The sequence below is a fragment of the Pseudorca crassidens genome, chromosome 14, assembly GCF_039906515.1.
Source record: "Pseudorca crassidens isolate mPseCra1 chromosome 14, mPseCra1.hap1, whole genome shotgun sequence".
Lineage (NCBI taxonomy): Eukaryota > Metazoa > Chordata > Mammalia > Artiodactyla > Delphinidae > Pseudorca > Pseudorca crassidens.
The window spans coordinates 20,208,034-20,229,811 of NC_090309.1; the positions used below are offsets into that span (position 1 = coordinate 20,208,034).

Consider the following 21,778-nt stretch of genomic DNA (forward strand, 5'->3'; position numbering starts at 1 on the left):
ATTCACATAACATAAAGGTCACCATTTTAAAGTGAACAATTCAGTGGCATTTAGTACATTCATAATGCTGTGCAACCATCACTTCTATCCAGTTCCAAAACACTGTCATCACTCCAGAGACCCCATACCCATTGAGAGAATGTTCCTCATTCCTCCCTTACCCTGGTAACCACCACCCTACATTCTGTCTCCATGGATTTACCTCCTCTGGATATTTTATTTAAAAGGAACCATATAAGATATGACCTTTTGTGTCCAATTTCTTTCACTTAGCATAATGTTTTACAGGTCCATCCACATTGTAGCATATACCAGTTCTCCATTCCTTTTTAATGGCTAAGTAATATTCTACTGCATACATATACCATAATTTATTTATCCACTCATGTGCCAATAGACATTTGGGTTGTTTCTACCTTTTGGCTACTGTGAATTTTGCTGCTAAGAACATGTGTGTGCACGTGTTTGTCTGAGTACCTGTTTTCAATTCTTGGGGTATATACCTAGAAGTGGAATTACTGAGTCATACAGCAATTCTGCATTTAACTTTCAAGGTAACTCTGTTGTTTTAAGAGAGATTGTTACTATGGGATAAACTAGTTCATCTTGATTGATCCACCATGGTACAGCATTGGGATTTTACTCCGTAGGGTTTGGATGGAAAAATGATATGCTAGTATATAAATTTGTTAAAGGTCATCCTAGCTCCTATTTGAAGAATTGACCACTATGAGACAAGAGAGGAAGCAGAAAGACCAGTGAGAAGTTCTTGCAGAACTTTAGTGGGTGACACAGTTGGTACTGGTAAGTATGATAAGACAGGAATATTTTGAAGGAAGAGTCTGTAGAACCTACAGATGGACTGGATGTAAGGAATAAGGCAAAGGGAGATAAGCAGGACTTGTAGGTTTGGTGCCTGGGCAACTGGATGGTGCATGCACTGAGATGGGGAGAATCAGGGCAGGAAAGGTAGAGAGGAAGCAGGCTTGAGTAGAGAGAACAGTGATTCAGTTTAGACATATAAAGTTTGAGCTGCCTATCTAAACTGGTCTAAACCGCCTCGTGGGTCGCCAGCCGCCATATTGCTTGGCCATCAACTTGCTCGTCAAAAGGGTTCTCGAGACTGTCTCTTCCTTCTCTAAGTTAAACAAAGATTTCTATCAATTTGCCACAAAGAAACTTTAAAAGTATTCAAGGAGAGGCATTGTTATGACTCTGACTTTCCCAAAAATATAATACTAGCAGAGAACAAGTATAATGTAGTTGTTAGCAAGACCGTTTAATGCAGAAGTATCCGGTCAAGCAGGAGCTTGGTTTATCATGTTCACAGTTATATTTCTTAGCATCTGGCACAGTTGCTGGTGCTTAATAAATGTTTGTTGACTGAATAAATGTGACGTTATTTAAAAGTCAAAAAAAATGATCTCAAATATGCAGTCAACAGACACAAAAATGCAGTCAACAGACTGCAGTTAACAGACACACACAAATCTCAAATATGCAGTCAACAGACACACACATACACACACACACACACACACACACACACACACACACACACACACACACACACTGGAGCTCAGGGGAGAAATCAGGGATGTAGTTATAAAGTTGAGAGTAATAAAGTGAATTTCCAAGGAATGAGTATAGAGGGAATAGAGTCTGGGTACTCCACAATTTAGAAGTCAGAAGAAGAAGAAGCTCCAGGAAAGTGATGCTGGAAGGAATGCTTGGTATGGTAGGGAAAAAAATACAGAAGAGTGTGGTGTTAAGGGGGAGAGGGTTAAGGCAAGTTAATTAGTTTCCATAAAGGCATAGTAGTCCCCTGGCTTGAAAAATCACAGAGATAAAAGTCAAAAAGATATGATGTGCAGATTTGGCAAGATGGAGGTCATCAATGCTTTGAAAAGAGCAATTTTCATGGAATTGCAAGTACTAAAATAATTTTGATTTCTTTCTCCCTTCCTTTCCTTCTTTTCTTCCTTCTTTCTTTCTTTCCTTCCTTCCATGAACACAGGTATGTTATTTTCCTGGGGGCTGTTAGAGTCAATGACGTAGGTGTAGAAATTCCAATTAAACTATGTATATAAAATACAAGTATAGAGAACATAACCACCAAGTACTAGCCAAATAAATAAATACCAGTCCAAAGGAGAAAATAAAATACATGCCCTTTTGAACATGGCCCCAAATCTCAATAAATTATTTGAAAATAACTCACCATAGAAAAACTAATAGATTACTAATGCCTCTTTGGATATGAATGACAACAAATGTGCCTAGAATTTCATTGGCAGGAAAAATAATATATGTGTTTATGATCCCATTACCTATATCCACCAATTATTTTATTTTTAGATGTTCTGAGACACCAATATCCTCATTGTTAAAACTATTATACGTCAGTTTTAATAGTATGTATTAGGAACACCTACCATAAATGACTCAATAGTTAAAGCATTATTTATGACTATAAAATCATGTTCAATATGTCAAATCTGTATGGTAGAGTTCAGAAAAAATATTGATTTGAAATTCTGGAAAATGTTTTAGACATTTAAACGAATCATGAGAGAATTCTGACCCACATAGCTCATGTAACATTCCCAAGGGAATTCTGATTATTTCAAAATTTTGTAGTGTAGCACATGCCAAGCCATGCTAAATATCACGCAGCCTGGCAGAAAAAGGTTGCATTTCACATCCAGTGTCATTCAGCTTGAGCTCTCTTTTAGCTGGTGCCCTCCTACGACGCGTTACAGGGAGTGCTTGTCACTTACATGCCATAAAATCATGAACAGACAGGCAAGTGAAAACGACTCCTCAAAGAGTGACTTGAACAGAGAAAATAAATTCTTGGAATTAACAATGCTTTGATATGCCATTCAAGTTCAGGGATTTCATTCTGCCAATTTCTAAAAAGTCATACTAAAAGGGAGTTGTATATACAGTCAAGTACCCCTGCCACTTAGTGTGGCTTGCTGAGGTCAAATGTTGGCATCCCGCCCATATGTAGCTTGAGTTAGAACATGTCATTTATTTTAGATTAGAGGGGCTGGGAAAAAGAGCTCCTCCGGTCATCACATAGGTTTCACACATCTAATTCTCACCTTTTCTGAGACTGGTCAGGTAAAATGAAGAGGAGAGATGAGGTTGGTGAGGATGGGAGGAATGAGGGATAGCCCAGGGTGAACAAGATGATCTTGTACCAGATAAGTCTGCATAACAATGCTATTTGTAATCATCTCCATATTTCCCCAGTAACTTTCATAGTTTGTCCAATTGCATCATCTGGAGAATCACCTTAACTCTCTCAAATGTACTCTTTAGTAGAAAGCATGGTATAAGTCACATCTTTCATAAACCAGAACCTATTAACATTAGGATTATTAGAGCAAAAGAAAGATTTTGATGACATTTTCGAAAGAAAAACTTTGTAAAAGAATTTTCTTTGTCCTCACGAGTTGGTAAAAGAGGAAAAGTAATATATTTTGCTGGATACGTTTTTTCAAACCTAAATTTGAATGTTGGTTCTGCCATTAATGAATTTAAGCAATAATGTGAAAATTGTGGGTAAAGGCCTTAAATTCTATGAGCCTTAGATGTCTCATCTGAAAAATGAGACAATGTCCACATATCAGGGTCATTGTATGAATTAGATGAAATGACTGTGAAGATCCTGGCTCATGGCAGAGGTTCAGGACATATTAATTTCCTCCCTCCTTCCATAAAATCAAACTAATTTGACAGAGAAAAGAACAGAAGATAAGGGAAAATCATGAGGTGGGATTTCTGAATGAATCCACCTGCCCTGCAGGTATTCTGGGCTACGTTCTGTTTGCAGAGCGTACAGACTTATAACTGATGGCCCCTGGAACACCCAAGGGTATTTTTCACTGGCTTGATGCTAAATTCTACTTCATTCAAAGGCTGATCCCTACCTTTCTGGAATCACCAGCAATAACAAAGGTTTAGGTAGGCACAGCTCTACACAGATGCAGAAATAGAAACACGGCTAAACATCAGTCAGGAAGATAAGTGATCAAATTTCCAATAGTCCACTAGGCAGGGGTTGGCTGCGCTTTGTTACATCATTTAGATCATTTCTGCGGACAAAGGTAAGATGCATTAGCACTGAATCATAAGGGAAATGGGAATTTTGTGGCAAGAAAATTATTTAGCCCACTGTTTTGGGGGGATAAGGTGGATAGGCTGGCCCCTGTGGAACGTGCCCTGTGGCCCACACGACAGCCGTGGCTATTTCTCCTGGCAACAAAGACAGGACTGCTCAATGGCCATTAAATTGACCTTCTCAGGTAAGGGTGACAAATAGCAGTTGGGTTCCTACTAGCATTGATAACGGTGAGTAACTGACAGTCTGACAGTGGCTGTCAGGAATTTGGTGCTGAGGTGCATTCCATGGTTTGATAAAAAAAAAAATCTGTAATCAATTAGTGATGTCTGGCAGGGCCCCTAAAATGGAATGGGGCAGCACAAGCACATCACATATGTCCTCCCTGGTTTAGGGCCCTTACTGTGCAAGGGCTGACCTAGACTGTGGTCCTGGAATTAGCTCTCCATCAGCAGCACCCCAGCCTGATGAGAGAATGGACAGCGCTGGGCTGCTGAATGTGGACATGTCCCCACTTCACTGACACAAGGATGGCAGTCACACAATAGAAATAAGCACATATATGCTTTAGGAGAAATGTGGGACTATGGGACACTTTGTTTCCAAAATTAAATTGGACATTGTCAGACATTCATTTAGAACACAAGCTTCCAGGCACTATGTGAAATATAAAATCTGTGCAACACTGATTCATTGCAAGAGCAGTCAAAGCTCTACAGCCAGGCCCATGTGCACCAGCAGCACGAGCTGCAACCACATCCGTCAGACCATGTGAGGGGCCCACCAACTGCAACTCAGCCACTCTGAGACCCGCCTCCTTGCCAGCACAGCTGGGTTTCAACTGTGCTGGGAGTTAATAAAGCATTTAATAAGCAACATGAAACACCTAAAACAAAGCAAAACTGAACAACCGAGCCTCTGGTTATTAACCAATTAATGCACCTTGGTTTTTGACAAATAGAAAAAAAAAATGACAGAAAATGTAGACAGTTTCAATCCAGACTCCAAAAAATAAAAGAGTAAAGATGCACCTTTGGAAGAAAGGTATTTGTCTAGGGTATGGCTTTGATCTTGTGGCTTCAGAATTGCCCATTTTTTGACAGAAACAGACCAAAAGCTCATTACTGTGAGTTTATGTCCCAGCACTCACAGGTACCTTTATATTACAGCTACTGAGGCTCCAGGTCAGATGGCTGGACTAATTAAGAAGTTTGCTAGCTGACTGGGGTCCTCTCATTTTAATCCCTTCAACGTCAACCCAAAAGAATGCAAACAGGGAAGCTTTAAGGTAGACCCTGTCCGCCTATTCCCCGATTTGCATATTGTTCTCAAACCCTTGCCATTGAAATCAGAAACCTCACTTTGCCTGGTGGATCACTGAGCTCTTTCCCAGAATGGCCCTCTGTGATGCCTGAGTGTTGATGGGGAAGCCATGCCTCAGGCACTGAGGGACATAGTGCTTGGAGCTGTGAATGGCAGGGCTGGGGCTAGAGAGAGATAAAGGTAGCATGAACTGATGGTTCACATGTCAAGAGTTTGCACAGGTAAGTGTCCAGCACAGACTAGAAGCCTAGGAAATTCTAGTCTGACACAGACTAGCACAGTGTACTATGATGAGCCTACAGCTCCCCATCTTTTTTTTTTTAAAGCTCACTATTTTAGAGATAATATATCTTGAGATTTGCAAACAGAAATTCTTATTTTCCTATTCTACTCTTTACTCTGTAATCAAATATACCCACAACTTAATTCAAACGAGGAAAAATCTAAATTCTATCAATGAGGTTTTAGGCCTACATCTTAGCTTGTTATTAGCTCTAGATTTGATGTATGAAATCAAAGAAAATAAAAATGTAATCTAAAAATGTTTATGCTTATATTTGTTTTAGTCACAATTTGAACAATTCAGTGCATTTAAATTATAAAATCCCTCATTCTCCAGTACAAATGAGAAGAAAATAAATTGATGTTTGTCATTTAAAAAAAAACAGGCATGGTGTTGATTTTCCATTTCTAAAGATCCTCCTTTTGAGGCCACCGTGGCTATGTAAAGGTCACTGCATCACCCAGTGAGGACTGAATTGGGAGCTCCTGCAAATACATGCTTGTCCTTCAGCGCTCAGCAGGCTGTAATTCACCCTCATGGGCCAATGAAATGATTTATACTGCTTAGGGTTCAAAGCCAAGTCCCCTTGCTTATCACTCCAGTCAAACAATTTCACTTCTATCAGTCGGTAGTTGTACTTCAGATTTTATGGATCCAATGGGTCTAGTGAAATTTTATTACCCTGCAATACAACAAGAAGAAAAAAGCTCTGGGAAAAAAAATCAATATAATGTTTAAGGTCTTTGTTACCTTTATAACCTCCAGTGTTCTTTTACATATAAACTAATAAATCAACCTTTTAAGGGAAGTTGCATTCCTCAATGCTTGCTCAATATGAGGTGCTAAGTCTGATCATAAAAACGATCAAGAAGTAGCTAATGGTTTTGCTACCTGAACAAGCACAGTTAAAGTTGAATCAATCACAGGACAAGGATATTGTTTGCAGGTGTTTTCTCCTTGTTAGCACATGGTAATCAGTTGTTACCAGATGAAGGCAGCCACTTAAAAAAAGTAGAGGGCTTTCATACGCAATATTGTGTTTGTCTGAATTTGCACATGCATGGAAATTAGATTAAACATTTCAACCATCAAATTCCTTACTAGTGGCCACTTCTCAATTGCATGAGAGGTACTCACGGTAACTTTACAGTTGAATCAGAAGAATTACAAGACAATCTTTCCCGCAACCTTCAAGAGAATGGCTTTTCCTTATGTCAGGATCTTGGATATATGACTTTAGTAGATTTTCCCTAATGGATTTTAAGAAGTAGATATGAAGATGCTAAATATTAGAATAAAGCTAAAATGAAGTTCTACTCATCTCGGTAATGAATATATCTTTTCTCATAAATGTCTTTGTCCTGGGACACACTGAGGACTGGTAAACTAGATTCAGAATCTTTTCAGCATGAATTAACATCATGTAGCCAATTTGAATATTCTGCATTAAACTAAATTAAATGAGAAACAGGTTTGGGGGAGCAGTTCATCTATTTATCACAAACAGAACTCTATGGCTTGCCATATAACATGGTAAGTACCATTCAGCAGCTGAAACAAATTGATAGGGAGCCCATTCCAACCAAGTGCCTAGAAGAAAATACTACAAGGCTTTCTCTGCAAGGAGAAAATATGACACAGAAAAGAGCAAACCTCACTGCTCTTCCTCGTGTAAATGGCTTAGAAGGGGCCACAAGACCACTAATGTCCAAAGCGAAGGAGCACAGCCAAGTCAAGGGTTATTCCCATTGAGCTATTAACAAGGTAGCTAATTGTTTGCTTGATGGCCATTAATAAATGGAGTTATTCCTGCAAGTTCCTAAAGGATACACCCTTTCAGGAGCCCTGCATTTCCACTCAGAGGCCAGGCATAGAGAGCGCCTTAATACAAGTCCATTTTAACCATTGAAATGGAAGGTGTAAAAGAACAACTACATCATGTCAAGGATTCCTTTACCTCCTTATGTGGGTTATCAGCACGGTCATAATGATGGGATTGGTATTTTGAATTTTTAAATTTTCTCAATTGCGTTGCAAATTTCTCACCAGCCTATTTTGTTACTAATTTTTGATAGAATTACTGAAGTAGTAGATGGGGCAGGGAGAGGATACTTTCTCTAAGTATCCTTCTAATTAAAAAAAAAAAATGTTATTTAAAAACTCTCTCCTGATTGTCTAGAAGATAAGATAGATGAATAGCAGCTAGATGATGATACCGTTGAGTAGGGTCACAAATGGTGCTGATTAATATCTAAGCGTTAAATGGGAGAAAAATACCAAACGTCAAATCTCTGGATTTTCATCAAGGTCCTGACATCAGTATCTACATTAGCAACATGGTTACCATGCAGAACACATTTGTGAGTGAGTGAATCTTACACAGAAAACCAACACACTAGATGATGACAACATGACTGAAGATATTCTCAACATCCTGGAATGATGAGAAGAAAAGGAAAAACAAATGAGATCAACGTTCCACACAAACTGAATTCATTTTCTCGTGCACTATAACAAATTACCATAAAGGTAAACAACCAAAATTTATTATCTTACTGTCCGTAGACCAAAAGTTTGACAAAGGTCTCACTGGACTAATGTTAAGGCATCAGCAGGACATCATTTCTTTCTGGAGGCTCCAGAGGAAAATCCATTTCTTTGCCTTTTCCAGCTTCTAGAGGCCTCCCATATCCCTTGGCTCCCAGCCCCCGTCTTCCATCGTCACAGTCAGTGACAGCAAGTTGAGTTCCCAGGTCACATCACTCTGACCTCCTCTTCTGACCCCTCATTCAGTTTTGAAGACTCTCATGTTTACATTGAGCTCATCCATACAATCTCCCCATCTCAAGTTCCTTAGTTAAATCACATCTGTAAAGTCCCTTGTAACATGTAAGGTGACATATTCACAGGCTCCAGGGATTCGCATATGGACCTCTTTGGGGGAGTCATTATTCTCCCTAACACACAAGGTTAAAAAAGAAAAAAAAAAAGCTGCAGAATAAAGGTTGGCGGAAAAGAGAAAAGAAGAAAATGTTAGTGGAAAATGAACAAACAAGGTTAGCTCCAGTGTGGTGAGATGTCACCTGTAATATTAAGTTCTGATCATTACAGTGAAATAGGCACAATCTTGAACAGAAATGTGTTCAAGAGTGACCAAAAGGGAGGGGAAACTTACTACTAAGTCATGTGATTAACATTTGAAGCAATTCAGACTGATTAACGCAGAGAAGGGAAGGCCTGGGTTCAAATGCCACTGTTTTCCAGGATCTAAAGAGCTGTCAGAAATTATATTTACTCCTTAACATGAGGGAACAGGTCTTGAGTGCCAGAATTTAGTACCAAACAAATTTAAGCTAAAGATAATAACAAAGCCAAATGAAAAAGGAATGGGTAGTTTGGAGCAATAAAATTGAAAACAAACTTTGCACTACTCATTAGAATGAATAAAATGCTTTAATTTCATACATTATTTCATTTGAACTTCTCAACAGAGAGATCTAGGACAGGTACTTGTCAGAAACAAGAAATCCAATGCAGGTGGTACAAGACACTTTAATAGGGGAATGGCTCACAGAGAGTCAAGAGCAGGGTTAACGGAACTAACAGGGAATATTGAGATTCACAGAGATTGCAATAGCAAGAAGGGGAAATTTCTGGAACCCCTAGGCCTGAAGAAGCAAGGCAAGAACTGACTCTACAAGGGCCGGTGAGATCCAGAGCTGTTAATAAGAGACCAGGAAGCTGTCGCCAAGGAAGGATGCAGATACAGCAGGCAGCCCAGAGCAGTCAGAGAAGAGTAAAGCAGTACCTGTCCTCTCTCCTTGGGCCTTGCCTCCACCTGCTGTTGGTGAGTTCCATTGGCCCAGCCAAACAGGACCCTGGCAGGCAAGGGGACAAGGAAGATGCTTTCTGAAGGGCCAGGCTTCAAGGGCACAACGTAGAACAGGTAACTGTAGAGAATGGATAGGGTACGCAGGAAAATGGAGAATGACCACCATAGCACTACTCCATTTCTTTTACAGATGAAGATATCAGGACTTAGGCTAAATAACTTCCTCAAGGTCTCCCAGTAGAAGTCATATTGCAGAGCCAGAACTCAAATCTGTCCTTGGAATCATCAAATGCTAAGCATTCCCCACGACAGTGCGCTGCCTGCTTCTCAGGGGCTTTCTATCACTGGAAGTTTGGGAGGATGAGCTGAAGATGTTCAAAGGGGATTCTTATTTGTGACGAGGGTTTGGATGAGATTCTGCAACTTTTCTATATGGAATTTTCTTTTCTTTTTTAAAAATTTTTATTGGAGTATAGTTGATTTACAATGTTGTGTTAGTTTCAGGTGTACAGCAAGTAAATCAGTTATACATATACATATATCCACTCTTTTTTAGATTCTTTTCCCATATAGGTCATTACAGAGTACTGAGGAGAGTCCCCTGCGCTATACAGTAGGTCCTTATTAGTTATCTATTTTATTTATAGTAGTGTGTATATGTCAAGCCCAATCTCCCAATATGTGGAATTTTCTGATTCTGTTTCCAAACTCATCATCTTTCACAGTATCTACCTGATTTTTCATTTCCTTTCAAATCTGACTGCCTTAAATAGCTTTAAACACTTCAGAAAACACATGTACCCATGGTAAATGAAAACTAGTCAAGACTCTGCAGACTCTGGATAAGGCAACACATAAGACACTCATTCTGTCCCTGTAATACCTATCTTTATCAGTCTGCCCTTCCGTCCATTAGAGTGGTCAGGGAGTATTCCAAGGTATGCATCGAAATGAGATGACGTGAGACTTCCAAGATAGGTTTGATGGTTGAAAAAAAGGGGGTTGAAAAATGCTTTACCATTTTAAAAGTCGTACTGTTAATGAATTTTATGTTCATTAATCAATCTCTAGAAGTTGGAAATAATTTCAAAATAAACAGCCTTTCCTGTCCCTTTTGCCCAAACCTTCAAATAAAGGAGTACTTTATGTTACATAAGGTATGGCTCTTAAAAAATTGCATGAAAGTACTTTCCCCTTCTCCAAGTGCATTTTCCCATCACTTTCAATATATAATTATAGTGTTTTGTCTTTAAACATAAATATAGCCCCAAGGTATCAGAAGATCACTGTTATAATAGCACAAATTCATAATTATTCTGCAAAAGAAAAACATTTTGTGTGAGACTAAAATATAAGTGATGAAAGATAAATGCAAACTAATTGATTAGAGCAGAAGCAACATTTCAAGCAAAATCTTCTGGAGTCTCAGTGCATATTAAAAGTCAAGTTCTCCAGATGAGTAGGAATGGGGGGAACAGAGAGTCACCTGTTCAATCTTTCACTGGCCCCTTGTGACAGCCTGTGAGGTTCCTTTGCTTCACAGGTTGAAACCAGTATGCCTGGGTTTTATATTTGGTCACTAGCACAAATCCATGTAGCAATTTGAGTGTAAATAGGAATTGTATATGTCCTATTATCTTGGCAAACTGGTGAGAGGGTCTCTCTAAGAACATGTGATCCAAAGGGGAAAGGGCATCTTTTTTCATTTCCCAGCAGAAGCCTGGTGTGCTGGCATCATCCCAAGACCTCTACTCCCGCAGATGCCTGTCAAGAGATGGTGATGGATGGCCTGTGGTCTCAGTGACTCCTAGCAGAGGGCGGGTGGTTCCTGTGAGCGCAGCCTTGTGTGTGAGCTCATGAGATGGCCCCTGGGAACTCCAGAAATGTTTGCAGGCATATTGCGGGGAGTTGAAACACTGAGTGAGCAGGTGAGGGCCAGAATCAGCTGCATTTCAATTGTTCCTATTACTGTAGCCTTCTCTACCCTCTGACTGGTGGAATCAGGATACAGATAATATATACAATACAGATAATATATACAATTTCAAAGCACATTGGACTGAATGAAAGGTCATTTCCTCCTTCTCTCTCCTCCTTCTCTTTCCTAGAACGCTACAAAAGCAAAGCATGAAACTTTTCTCGGTTGTTCTCACTGTATTTGGATTCTAAAGCTTAACATATGGAAGTTTATTTTTAAGGCATTTTTCTTAAGTTTATTTTTTAAACTTGATTATATTCAGGGAAAAGAGATCTTGAATCACAATAGAGGGAAAGTAGAAAAATCAGGGAGGGGTGCATTTATGGGGTTGATGAGATCTACACACATGGTCCCTACCTTGCAAAACCTGCCACAGTGAAACCTCTCAAATATACACATGGAAATGGGTGCTTTAAACTGATGCTCTAAGATTAAAGGCAACTTTTACTTTGGAATGAAATGATGTCCAAGAAATTATGACTAATATAGGTTTGAGGGAGCATTCCTGGAAACAACTGGATATCATTTTTATTTTCATTTGAAGAGAAGGGCATTTTCTTCTGAAGTGGATATACCAATTCTGAAACAGTAGATTTCAGGTTAAATGTATAGAAAATGTTCACTCTCTTTTATCGTGTATGTTCCCTAAATAACAAAGAGAGTGAATAGAGAAAACCCACAGGTTCAAATCAAAAGAAGATGGTTGAAAACCTGGCTCATTCTTTGCATAATCATCACAGACCTTTACTCTTTAGACACTTACACTCAGAATTTATGAGACAAGTATGCAAAATGTAGTTGATCCCAAAGATTTTGTTGTTGTTGTTGTTCCATTTCTATTGCCTCTTGAACCTTGCAGTGAAATAACACATGAAGGTAAAGTTTACTGAGTCTAATTGTGCTCTTTGAAAAGACTAAATAATTTGTGTAGCAGGAAATGCTGAGTAACAATTAGGTGAGGTTAATGGCTTTACAAATAAGACCTTTCTCTGACAGCTATATCTGTGATATATAAGAGTGAAAGAGAAGGATGCTGGGAGTGAATCAAGAAGAGAATGGATTTGAGATCAGTAGTCCAGAGTGAAATAGCTGAATTCATCTCTTTTTAATCATGGGACTGAGGTAAGTCATGTTCCTTTTCTGGCTCAATTATACACTGGTACATACTCTGCTACTTCATAAGATTCTGAAAGCATGAGAATATAAAACATATGATACTGGACCTCATTTTAACTACCTGAATCAAAATTAATGAAGAAGCATTGAACTAGTATTCAAAGTTGAAATAATACTAGGTAAAACGTGCTTTGACCATTCCATTCATGCCAAACAACCCATTCATCACAGCAACCCAAAGAATTTACTTCTATTATTTTCTCATTTTACAGATGAGGTATCTGAGGCCAAGTTCACACAGCAAGCAGGTAGAGCAGCCACCATCCAGAAGAAGCCATCAGATCCCAGGACCCACACTCCTACCCGATAACTGACTGCCCTGTGTGTCAGCTGCACTTCCCCAGATGATCTACAAAGTACTGATGTGAAGGTGAAGTGTCAGCAGCATCCTCTGTCTGGGCTTTCCTTGCTGATACGGAAGGAAGTAAAGAGTGGTGAAAACCCAGAGCAGGTAGTTTGGGATAAGAGGGGAGGAGTCAAAGAAAACTGACTGCTGCTTCATGACGACAGGGTCGGGAACTCCAAGGCACAAACCGTCATATTTATCTTTGTGTCTCTCTTGTCTGCAATTACGCAAAGGCAGAATGTTCAGTTCATATTATTGGAGGGAAAATTATGCTAATTATTTTCAGTCAAGGTGCAGAGAGGGAAATGGTTTCAGGGAGAGGCACTGAGTGTAAGAGTGAAAAGTGGGAGCCTTCTTTCTTGGTCGAGGATGAGGATAATAAGCTCGTGAGGACGGTGGCATTTGAGAAGGGCTTTGAAGGACAGGAAGGACAGAAGTGGGCACTAAATGTCAGCAGAAGGGCCCAGCATGCCTAAAATCCAAATGTTGTCTTATATTAACAGAAACTCTGATGAAAAGGGGCATCTTCATTTCTTAGGGCTTTAACGTCACAGGGCTACATCCTGAGTCATCACAAAAAAAATCTTACCATCATCAGAAAGGCTTTTTCAAGGATTTCAGCTCTTCATGAGTAGGCAGTAGAAATGATACAAATCAACATAGCTTCAAACACACTCTAAAGCAGGAACCAGCAAACTGTCTCTGTACAGGACCAGACGATAAACACTTTAATCTTTGTGGAACATACAGTCTCTGTTGCTACTACTCAACCCTGCCCTTGCAATGAGAAAGCAGCCATAGATAATATATACAATTTCATTTGCAAAATCACATGCTGGGCCATAGTTTACTGCCTGGGTTCTCAAGTTTCATATGATAAGAAGCACCACAAACTACCAGTCCTCAGGACACTTCCAGAGTAGTGTTCAGTTTTTCTCTTGTAAGAGTGCTTTATCTTTTGTTTCTGGCTAGAAAAATCAAGTCAACTCAAAAATGTCTTTCATAAAACTTTTTACCTCATTTTTAAAATAACAGTTTTATTGAGATATAACTTATATAATATAAAATCAACTTCTTTAAAGTGTCCAGTTCAGTGTTTTTTTTGTATTTTCACAGAGTTGTGCAACCCTCACCACTAATTTTTAGCTCCTTTTTTGACCATAATTGTTCAACAGATATTTATTGAGCATCTACTATCTGTCCATCCCAGTCGTGGTGGTGGTTGTTCTTTTGCTTTGCTTTGTTTGGCTTGGTTTGACTTGGCTTGACTTAGCTTGACTTGGTAGAGGGTGTGGATGGTGGATGGTGGGTAATGGGAAAATATAAGATATGACATATCTGAAGCCGTCAGCTAACATAAGAAAATAAGCAATGAGAAATCTAAATTAGGCAATGTGGAGACCACAGACACAATAACACTGCGTTTATAGAAGGGTTGGGTGCAAGGTGCTAAGGATTTGGTGCACCGACCTCGAGAGGGAACTTGGAATTGGATGGATGGCATGCAGCCTGAGTAGAGTGGATTCCAGAGAAAAAGCAGAGCTATGAGCAAAGGCCTAGAGATGAGAACGGCCTGGCCTGGGAGATGAGCAGCTCTAACTGGGGACGTACTGAGAACTGCAGATGAAATTGTACAGGGAAGGTGGCCCAGTAGCTGTAGGACCTCGGGAAACTGAGTTTAGAGAAGATGATAGATTTGGCATCAGGATCCTCAGCGGTTAAGAATCCTGAGGCTGGCATAGCACAGGGAGATCAGCTCGGTGCTTTGTGACCGCCTGGAGGGGTGGGATAGGGAGGGTGGGAGGGAGAGAGATGCAAGCGGGAAGAGATATGGGAACATATGTATATATATAACTGATTCATTTTGTTGTGAAGCAGAAACTAACACACCATTGTAAAGCAATTATACTCCAATAAAGATGTTAAAAAAAAAAAAAAAAGAATCCTGAGGCTCCTGGGGAGGTGAAAGGTTTTATTCAAAGACTGTTTTTGGAAGATTGTCTGATAGTTGTATGTAGGATAGCCTGGATAGAGACGCTTAGAAACCTTTTGGGTACTGATTTTACCTATGAGAGTAAAGGTATTTATTGGACAGTGACTGTTAACCTTGGCTGTATGTTACAATCATCTGAGTACTTTTGAGGATAGAGCTCCAACATCTGTATTTTTTAATAAGCTCCATAGATGATTCTAACATGCAGCTAAGGACTATTATTGCAGGGGAATGGATAGGAGACTTTACGTTGTTTGTGAAATTATAGTAATAAGCATGGTTTTCTACTTCTTTTTCTGGAATACAGCCATTAATTAAATCAGATTTCCTTAAAACTTTTCTGATGGTTTGGATTTTACAGAGCAGCAAACAAAGAATGATGATTTGAAAAGCATAGGGGCTGAATACATTATATAGTGTATTCTGGCAAGCTCTTAGAATATCTCCCTAAAATTAGTCCCTAAACCCAGGCATGTTTTAGAGATTTCAAACTTTAGACCTACACATGACACTGCTTGCTCTGAGTTGCACGTAATGCACAACCCAAACACCTGTATATGTCGGGTAAATGTTAATGTATTCTGTCAACAACAGATTACCTTACATGGCTAAATTACTCAATGCCATTATCTGCACCAGCCATCTGTAAACCTAATCTCCTCTGTGTTCTAACCTCCCCAGCGCCTGCTACACTATTTTTATTTTACATTCCTGCATAAATCTGTTAAGCTCAATATGTTACTGCAAATTCTCAAAAATCAAAGGCAATCTGCTGGCCTATAAAACACTGGTTACTGAGAATCGAAGGGTATAATATGGTAGCAGTTCAAGCAGTCAGTAAGCAATCTTTACAGGGATGGGGCTGAACCACAAACTAACTGAACCCTTTAGCGAAAGCTTGCCGTAAATCAGATATGTTCTTTCAATACACACTGCGGGCTCAAACCCATTCATGTCTTTCATATCTAATAAAAATCTGAACAGTTGGCCTGATTGGATTTTAAGTGATGCAAATTTGAAAATCAAATAGGCAAACTCCCTTTAGACTCCATTTATTTAGACCGTAATTGTAAAGAAAGACAAATTACATTTACCACACTATTGAATTCCCCAGAGATTCAATATAAAATTTACAGAAAGGGACAAATATTTGCAGGTGTGTGTTTTTTTGTTCACAATGAATGCAATTTTTTTCTCACATAGGATGCCTTCTCCTGATGTTGCTACAGTTTCCTTGATACAACCACTAAATCATGTTTCTTTCACAAAATCTTTATTGATTAAGCAATAATGCTACCGCTGACATGTGATGTCAAGTTATATTTTAGCTGAGATTAAATTCTCCTTTACTCAGTAATTAGGAAGCATACGTTTGCTTTTTTATTTACATTTTCAGTCATATAACTAAGTCACTTGAAGAGACACCTAGGAATCTACCCTCTGAAAATATTTCTGTAAAAGTTTAGAAAAATCGATCATCCTACAATTATAGTTAATACATTAAAAAAACATCTGGCTCATAATATTCAAATAACCACAAAAAATATGGAAAAAATTGAAAATTCAGCATGTGGAAGTCATTTTTTAGCATTATCAGGTATTTTAGAAGTTAAGGGGTCTCTTCATTCTTTTTTAATAAACCCTATTATCCTGAAATCTGAATATATACCAGTTCTGAAAGTTAAAACAGTCATCCACATAACTCATGCAAATGTTAACATTTTCCACATAAAGGGATCAGTCTGGAACTTCCTATTTCATCTGAAGTATTTTCAAATATGAAAGACGTTTACACAATTATAGAGGCAATTAACCCACCCCTATTATTCCCTTATCAAATTTAAACAAGGCCTTGGGGGACATAATATACTTGCAGCTTACAATACGAAGTATAAATGGTATCCTACTGTGACTTCAAAGGCAAAGCAGAGATTCTTTAACTGTGTGTATTGTTTCCTTCAAATGCATCTGCATTTTAAAGTTTGAGTGATACCTTCTTATTCAGATAAAAATCTCCAACTTCAATGGCTCATATTTATAAACAACTTGGTAGGGATTATCAGACTGACAGGTTAAATATGTTTACTGGTCATCCAGTATGTTCTTGAAATAGACATATGGATTGTTTACACTTGGTTACATTGCCTCCTGTTTCTCCTAATTGCCATATCTTAGCTCTGGCACATCATTATCTTCTCCTTTAACAAAACAGAAAATAACACTAAGTGACAGGCACTGTTTGCACCATTTCACTTGCGTTAATTCATTTCGTTCGCACAGCTACAAAGTCAGCATTATCATTATGTCCATATTACAGATGAATAAACCAAGTCCAGCAGCTCATACAAGGTAAGGCTGAGACTGAACCCAAGCAATCTCCCTTTGGAGTATCTATTGCTAGCCATTAGGTTATGCTGCCATCTTAATTACATGACATTCCTCTTATTCAATGTCAACACAAGACATAGCGACATTAATTTCACTAATTAGAATAACCTGTTGGGGTACTCTGGGCTTTACCAGGGGCAGACCTGAATGTACTGTGAGTATCCCTCACGCACAGCCCTCTGCTGGGGAAGATGAATGAAATGCAGGGGAGGTCACTGGACTGCGGTCCACTGGGGCCCCACACTCTTGTTAACGAAATAACTCCCTAATAGCTATGGACTTGACTACAAACTTCTCTTCCTTTTATCCATCTAACAAATATTTCTCCAGGAGACTGCAGAGACCACTGCAGGGCTCAGGCACAGCTTTCCTACAGGTGAGGGATGGGGACTCTGGGTGCCTCAGTCATCCAGGCAAGCTGTGGTCCCAATCCCCACACCATTCCCTGTTGCTGCCTTCTTGTCAAATGCCCTCCGATTTGCTACCTTCCCTTTGTACAACCTTATCAAACTGCTTCCTCAAGTCCTTAGCAAATTCTGCTTCTATCATGAAGTCCTTCTAAGCCCTTTTACCTCTTTTCCTTTTCTCCCCTCCTTTGGGACATTTATACCACCTCGTGACACATCTCCGAGATGCTGGGTGTAGAAACCACGTGGGCAGAGCCTGTACCCTCTAAAGCATTTGTACCCTTCCATCCCCAGCACTCAGCACATACCAAACACCTGATAAATACTAACTGTATTTATTTTGGTTGAAAGAAACCTACCTACACTTGAAACCAATCTAATGACTTACAAGTTCCATAACAAAGCAAATCTTAAATTTCTGTTTTATTTTTTGAGGCTATCACATTACAAAGGAGATATTGCTTTATACAAATGTCTGTTCTATCAGTGTTTCTCTATAATTATAATCATTTTAATTATAGCGTATTGTTTTTAAAACGTTAGAAAACAAGAACCCCAAAACTCCAATTTCAGAAAAACCAGGAAAATAAACCCTAGACCAAATTGGATCCTCAATCTTTCAAAACTCAACTAGTACAAAATGTGACCCATCTGTGTATAAGAGAAACCCTTCTAATCACCATCAGCGAAGGGCTTCAGGAAAAAAAGAAAACCCTCATTAAGAAGTCAGATTCTCCACTGGAATTGATGATAAATCTTTTCATGAATGACTGCAATTTATTTTAACATACCAAATATTATCCCAGAAATATGAAAGTGACCTCTGCTTATGTAGGATTTAAAATACAACAAGATAGTACTTTAAGCCTTGGATAATATAACCAATGTGGAAATATAATTTACACGTTAGAAAATCGACACTTCAGAATTCTGAGGGAATGGGTTTCTGGTTGTTTGACTATTTATAGTTCAATTAGTCCCTTTCCCTCCAGGTCAGCAAAACATAGTACATCTTCCGTGTATGAGGGCCATTGCTGTAAATTTTCTTTCTGGTTTTCCTGCCAAAAACTAGAAGTCTGGGCCCATTGTATACTGACCCTAGAAGTGACTTTCTGAAATAAATTTCTGTCGATTCACTTCAACTCTAAGCTGCCAAAGGGCACCCTTCTTGCTGAAAGTAACAGAGTTCCTAACACAGTGTGGAGCCCACCATGGGGGTTCAGAACACAGTGTCTGGCATGTTATCAGCTTGCTGTCGGATAACACGCCTCTATCTTATAACTTCCTCTCTGAAAGGAAAAGCAAGATTAAATTATAGTGGAGGGCTGAGGGGTTCTGGCTAATTGAAGTTTTGGTGTATTTAATATTGGACTGTACCAGGGCATTTATCTTGATTTCTTTGAGATATATCTTTTGCTATGTGAATTTAAGAAAAATACTGTTTGAAAAAAAAAATCTCTCTTGCCAAAGTAATAGAGTCAGTTTTCAGTTCAAAGTAACAGACTCATAGGTCAGGCCTCAGAGTAATTAACACAGCGAGCCAAGGATCTCCAAATATTTCTACTACTGGGAAGTGTTCTTGATCATTCCTCTCATTTGGTGTTGAATATGACATGGAGTGGCTTTTATCTCTGGCAACAGCACACGCTCGCATAGGGTGAAGTTCAGAGGCGTGGCTCTAGTTCCCATTTGGGCTTTCATTCGTAATGTGAATTTCAGCACATTAACCTCTCTGCATCTCAGTTCCCATCTGGGAGGAGAGGGCATTAGACTGGATCGATGCAGAAGGCTCTGACCATTCTGATGATGCTTGATTTTTATTCCCTTTCTGTGTCATGGATTTCCCTTTGCCTAGAATATCCTTTCCTACTTTTATGCCTAACTCCTTTAAAAATCAGCCCAAACATCACCTTTCCCTATACCATTCTACCCCTAATTCCCTAGGTTTAATTTAATAGCCTTTTTTTTTTTCCTGCTTCCATAGCAACAGGAAACATAGCTGTGTGCAGCTCTGTCCCAGTGTCCATCATACAACAGAGGCATCATTGGATCACTCGTGAGTCTGCCTGATAGAATGGCTTGACCATTGGGTTTGTGATGCCCAGCACTGTAAAGGGACATACCAAGCACTCAACTAAACATCTGCTGAATAAATGAATTTCTCTAAAATCCGAGAGGGCAGAGCTTATGACTCATTTGGCTCTTCATCTCCAGGACCTAGCAGGGTACTTGGCATCTATCAGTTACTCAAAGAAATAAACTGATATAATTTAATAAACAAGTTAAGTGCTCACTGATTTGAAGTGGGAAGCTAAACTGTCATATAAAAACAAAGAGACAGAGACATGAACACATTGAATACACAAGATGCCAACTACATAGAAAAAGAACATTAAAACCTTCAAATGGAAAATTACTGGAAAGATTTACATCAAATGTTAAAAGCAGTGTTGGGTGATGAAACAATATAGCATTTTTTTTTCTACCCTGGTTAATTTTATATTTTCCAATACAGGGAGTATGTATTACTTTCAAGATTCAAATGATTTTAAGAAAACGAATACCTTTATTTTTGAGAAAAAGTGAAAGTACTAAGTGACGTCATTTGACCTTTGCTCTTCTGAGAATTGCAATATACATGCCTACAAGCAAATGTTGGTACATAAAACAGGGTGCCTTGAATAAAATGCAGTCGTGGACTGTCTTTAAAGAATACTTAAAGGCTGAATGAAACGGTTATAACAAATGCTGTCACTATGTATGGAGGGCACAGTCTGAGCCCCTTTTCTCCTTCTTTGCTTATTGAACATGACAGTTTCTTATGATTAATGCACATACATAATTTGAAGTGCTTTACTTTTCTATGCCAGAATTTTCTTCACACACTTAAGTCGTTGGTATATTTCAAATGTGGGATCCTGGATTTCCATGTTTGGCCCTTTGTTGCAATCACTGTCAAGCTTAAGTTTCCAGGTTTCCCCTCAATTCTTCTTTGCAGTCTCTGATTTCTGCACCATGACCCAATGTTAGTAGTTCCACACTATACCAGGAGTGACCCAGTGGCCTGTGTAACCAGTTTTCAGCTTTTGAAAGCAGAAGTGGAAAGGGCAGACATCCTGTTTGAATAAACACCTTATAAGCCCAAATTCCTCTCTGAATATATGTTGGGTACTTATGACTTATTGACTAAATAAATAAAGTATTCAATTCCCTGGTTTTGCATAGTAAATGAAATACTAATCAACATTTTCATTCAGGAACACTGGCTACATCCAATAGCTTTTTTCAAGGTGTTAGGACAACGTCTGTGAATGAAGTGATTAAACTGGGTGGCATTTGAGGGTAGGGTCTGTGTTTGTCTTGTTACCAGTGGCCCTTCCTGTACCCATCCCAGTGCCTGGCAACTAAATGAGTTTCAATAAATATTGATTGAGGATGGGGGTATTTCAAAATCTCCCCTTTGTTTATGTCCCTATGAGTTGTTTCCTCTATTTTAAGCAACTTTAGGCTACAGCATTCTAATTTAGAAACAGACATATGGAAAGAAAACTGGTATATTATTAGTTAATTGGTGAATCTATTCTCAAAAATATCCAATCTTTAGGCATTTTACACCAGAATTAATATAAGCTATACAATGCATTTTATCACCTATCTTTAAGCATATTATATAGTAATTACACCAGAATTACCGATTCTTAGAATCTCCACATGCCTTGTGGCAGAGGCTACAATTTGCCTAACCAATAACCATTCTCGAGCTCTTCTTCATTTATAAAGCCCGTAGATGGTTTGCAGCAGCAGTATGCCCAGCTAAAAACATTACACCTATCTTTATTTTCAGCTTTCTTTATAGAAAGGGATGGCCAATGTGCTGCAAAAGCATTAGAGAGTGTTTTGGGGAAACTCTGAAGGGCAGG

General features: G+C 38.9%; 1 protein-coding gene across 2 annotated transcripts in view; it reads right to left on the reverse strand.

The window, feature by feature from the left end:
- Positions 1–21,778, reverse strand: part of CTNNA2 (catenin alpha 2) — a 1,189,124-nt gene that overhangs the window by 691,079 nt on the left and 476,267 nt on the right. The window lies entirely within an intron of this gene.